The 5,142-nt window shown below is 38.2% G+C and overlaps 1 long non-coding RNA gene across 1 annotated transcript; it reads right to left on the bottom strand.

Annotated features, from left to right (window-relative positions):
• Positions 1-4,136: 4,136 nt before the first annotated feature.
• Positions 4,137-4,883, bottom strand: LOC306829487. The gene is made up of 2 exons (XR_013779865.1): positions 4,679-4,883; positions 4,137-4,602 (listed from the first exon to the last, which is right to left on the bottom strand). It is a non-coding gene; the product is annotated as an uncharacterized lncRNA (long non-coding RNA).
• Between the last annotated feature and the right edge of the window lie 259 nt (positions 4,884-5,142).

Here is a 5,142-nt window from a genome sequence, read left to right as displayed (position 1 = left end):
GTCTCCATCATCAACTATGAAAAGAGCCTGGAATGTGGAGGTGAGAAAACTGCGTTATGGGTAGGAATAGTGAACCTCTGTTTTGCTTTAAGTTAGGATGTCAGCCAAGCGGTACACAGGTCATAGTCCTTGCTGCAACAGCTGTGAGTTGGAATCCATCCTCGGCCCTTTCCATTACTATCAGTATTTTTCTGTTTCTCTTCAGCTGATCTTTCAAATAAATGCAAAAGGAAAAAAAAATGTTGCCTGTTATAAAGGGAAAAATAGTATTAATGAAATACAATAATATTTCTCAGAGCTATTTCCGGTGAAGTACTTTCCAGAGCTGAAGAGCTGCAAGGCTACACTTTCACTACAATCCCAAATGATGAACTTAGACTTAAGGAAAGAACCAGGATTTTAAAAGAATTTCTCTATACAAATAGTAATGTAAGGTCCTTTTTTTGTTGGAACATTTGAATATTTTTTTTGAAATTCATGAAGCTTGAAGCAAACCTGAATGATTCCAAACTCCTTTACTTTGCCCTTGATCTGTCTAGCCCGTCTTGATGACTTTAATGCACTAACCAAACTGCTAAAAGAAAGTAAGGGAGAGTGGTAATGGAACTCCATTTCTTTGCTGCAAAATATGTCGAACCCTGTGATTAATGGGTTGGAAAATGATTAGAATGTAAACAGTGGCAGTTGGTACACAGTCCTCAGGGAGTTGGCCGTGTTACAAATCTAACTAATTAACCCACTGATCCGACCCACGACCCACTAAAACGCATTACTCAAAAGGGAGTACACCAAATCTAACTGGCCTGTCTTCTGCCTGCAGTGTTCATAAACCAGTACAACCTCTGTTAGACCCACTTATAACCCAATAATTTCAAAAGTAGGTCTGTTTATTTGAATTCCAGAGAAATAAAGTGCATCTTTACTTCGTAAAAGCAACAGCAAAAAAAAGTGAGGTTTCAGATATAAGTTTTTCAAACAGTACAGTATGTTGTTTAGGTCTCATGTAATTGGACAAGAGGATAGTAAATTGACAACAGCCAAAACAAAGACACACAAGAACACACTCTAAAACATTCATCTTACATGAACACTTTGTTCTTGTTTTATTTCATTTGAATTGTTATCGTTCATATCCAATTCACAATTTGCCATTATTATAAATCCATTTTCTCTTGACCTTTTAGTATTATAACTTGATGATTTGGCAATGTCGTGAGTTACATTTAACAAATAAAGCTTGTCATTGAAATTGAATTTGAATTCAAATGATTGTAGATGTTTCTAGTGTTAAATATGTTTTGATAAATAAAAGCTTTGTGACTTACAACTGGTTTTTAAATCTCATGAGAATACAAGTTGAAAAAAACAGAGTTTTCTAAGGAACGTTTTTTTGTGTGTGTGAAACTGTTCCCTGGAGAGTTGATTGGTCCTCAAGCTCAAAATATGAAGTAGAGAGGGGTGATGACTGGACCGTGAGGACGTGTTATCCGACAGTGTACGTGTGAAGCTCTCTCTGTTGCTTTTTAAAGGAGAGAGGTGGTGAATGTAACACGGTCATCAACAGGTATGTGTCTGTAGAGGGAGGGTAGGAGAATACAATTTGAACTTTAAGATTAGATTAGATTCTGATGGACTGAAAGCATACAGTATGTGCAAGGTGTTCTCTGCTGTTTTTTTCCCTTTTAATTCTGCACTATAAAATGAAAACAAATATTGGTATAATATGAATATTAATTACAGATGTTTGTCTAAATCAAGGGAAGTATAAATGGTAAAATGCTACAATGAAACAGCTCCTTTTTTAGTTTCCAGCCACTCAAAGTACTCTATTTATTCTTTCACACACACATCAACACATACATTGATAACAGAGGATGCTATTCAAGTACCTATCTAACCGTAAGGGACTCATCGAAACACATCCACAATATGTTAGTCTTAGCACATGGACATATCCCTCTGTGAGCAACTTTGGGGTTCAGTATCTTGTGAATAGCTTGACATGCAGACAGAGACAATCAAACTGATATTCTGATTAGTGGATGACCTGCTTCTTTTTGAAGCCACAGCCAACACTAAAACTGTTCTCTTTGGAGTTTCTATTTTTTTGAACAAACGTGATATAATCTCCTTTATACATTTGAAGGTAATAAGAAGATGACAAATAGACTTAACAGTTAAAGGCTTGCTGCTTGAAACGTAACGTCTTTGTGAACATCCTGTAGTTTTCCTGCATACCACTTGGGGGCAGAGCAGTCCTATAAATGTCTGTCTTGGGCCGTGTTGGTAAAAAAAAAAAAGAATCCATCGTATTTAAAAACATTTTTTGGCAATAAATAAAGAAATGTTGTGATAGCGCTTGAGGCTGAGGATACATTTCGCATTTTTTTTGTTCATAATGACACCAAAATATTCTTTAAAGAGAAATCAGACAACGATGTTTTTGCCCTTATTTAATGTAGGACAGTGGACAGGGTAAGAAATTGGGAGAGTGGGGAATGGCAGGCAGGAAAGAACCTGGGCTGACCGCTTGGAGGACTTTAGCCTCTGTATATGAAGCATGACCTAACTGCTAGGCAATCAGTGCCCAAGAGATTTTACTAGAATGCAGAAATTCTCCCTTTTCTCTGCCAAAAATGTGAATGTGGATTGGATAAATGAAGTAAAATATGAAAAGACTATGAGGACTAAAAAAGCCCATGGTAATGTATAGTCCTTGGAACTGTTATGCTTTATATGTTGCTGTAGAGCAGAGGTTTCTTACTGAACCTGTAGGCTTCTTATTGCATATGAGCCATTCATGATGTGTTAAGACTGCTGTACTTGACTATTTAAATGTGCTTTTCATATAGCAGAATGCTTGTTCAATAACAAAATACCCATCCGTTTTCAACAAGAAATTAAAAAGACATCACTTGCATAGAAAGGACATGGAATAATCATCTGTTTATGATGAATATGGATAAATGTAAAGAATCAGACGTTGTTTGAACCTGTTGAGACAAGCAGCGTCTATAGAGCTGGCTACATGTTGCATGGTTGGAAGACAATTGGCCTGTGTTGTCCCTAAACTGTTGAATGGGGTATTGATTGTAGAATGACAGCGTTGACTGTCACACACTAAGCTGCATGGTATCCATTTGTGTCTGCTGTTAATGTAGTCAGGGCTGAAAGTGGGCTCCCTCCATCTGTGAAATCATGGTTTCGAACTGCAGATTTTTTTTTTTGCCCCTGGCATCGTCAATCAGTCTGCAGAGAAAAAACATAATGATGGCCAAAAACACCTGTGGAGAGGCTGGAAAATGAAACCGAAAGAGAAGCATTTACCAAAGTTGATTCAGACACGCTTCCAAAAAAAAAAACTGACTGGTAGTCAGGCATGGTTGTAGATTGTATGACATATACTACTAGAAAGCTGGAAGTAAGCCTTTGAGTGTGAGACAACACAGGTATAGTGTAGCTTACTTTGCTCAAGCTGTGCAATCAGTTCACGCCCATCGTTTAACATTATCCTCATTCATGTTTCTCTCTCTGGCTTTTACAGGCTTCTCTCTTCTCTTTCTTTTACCCTCGGAAAATCTGACGAAACAGCCAGAGAGTAGACAAATGAGAATTCAAGCTGTCCTACTTAAACTGTGGTAAAATATTTCTTTCTTAATATAGGACTTCCATGACATGTTTATTTTCAATACATAAAACTGCTGTAACACTTTAAAGAAGAAAAAAATAAACAAGTGGACTATTGAATATTCATGCAGCAGTTATTCAGTTTGAAGCAGGCTGGAAGCTGTTAATGTTTCATTTTATTGAAACCTCAATAATTTAACTGAATTTTTTTCTGTTTGGTCAAGAGTAACTCATGACCACTATCTGACTACACTAGTAACAGGATTTAAGTGTTCATTTATTGGGTCGTTGAGTTTTGACAAAAGAAAACGCCCAGATTACCAGCATTTTCACAGCTTCAAAGCTACGTTTTTTGTTGTTGTTGTTACCATTGACCCATTTTCAAAAACAATTGCATAATAGAGGCTTTGGGGAGATAACACCAAAGAGATAAAATCCAACGCATTTCCTTTTCTAAAGAAACAGCACAGTGCATGATAACTGACCTAGAATTTCATACTTGGAACAACTAGAGACCACCAATACTTTTAATTACAGAGTGAACAAGTCAGTAGCTGGTCAGACTCCATCAGCAACACTGGAGCTATGCTGGCTAATTTTTCAATTAGCATTCCCCATACATTATTTGAGGACAGCTCATTCTGTAATTTCACCGATTGGCCATCCAAAGCTTCACACCAGGCTTCCTGAAAGGACACTCATCAGTTTTCCAGACTGCCACAATCCAGCATTGTGTCTCTGCATACTACTAGAACATTTAGTTCTTTTCTTTCATTGTCCGTTCGTCTGAGCCAGGGCCAGAAGCTGCGCTCTGCCTCCTCTGTAAGCTCTTAGAAGGCTCTCCTCTTTTAGGGGCCCATGACTCTATAGATAGATTTCAGGAGCCGATGGATTGATGTTTGAAGCCCCTGCGTCTGCCTTCCACTGGAAAGGTGAGTGCTCTCCATCCAGCTTGTGAGCAAGCTCTTTCTTTCCCTGGAAGGCAGACTCCATCCCCTCTTTCTATGGAACAGACAGCTCTGTCATGATGACTGTCCCAAAAGACCCTTACCTGAACTTAATGTCTGGCCATCCAACATGCAGGATGTCACGATTGCGGTTAGGAAACAGGGAGGGAGGACCCAAATGCAGAACACACTAAAATTATTCATTTCAACCTCCAAAAATCCACAAGAAGAAAAACAAAATCCAAAAATCCAGAGAGCAAAGAAAAACCACCTAACACTACAAAAGACATAAGACAAAGACAATGATCCGACAAGAGGGAAAGCAAACACAGAGACAGACACAGGTGAGACTAATCAGACAGGTGAGGACAATCAGGGTAATCAAGACAGGAGGGAAACACAGAGGGGCAGGAAACCAGACAACACTGAAAACTACAAGGTAAAACATGGAACACAAGGAACGAAAGGATGTAAGAAAACAGAATCACAGGGAGAAGACATTACCGAATAAAACTGGAAACACTAAAGACTAAACAAGTAAACACCAAGAATCATTCACACAAGTAAC

This window comes from Symphodus melops, assembly GCF_947650265.1.
Source record: "Symphodus melops genome assembly, chromosome: 9".
In the NCBI taxonomy this organism is placed as follows: Eukaryota; Metazoa; Chordata; class Actinopteri; order Labriformes; family Labridae; genus Symphodus; species Symphodus melops.
The sequence above is the reverse complement of the archived record's forward strand: the minus strand, read 5'-3'. Positions and strand labels throughout refer to the sequence as shown.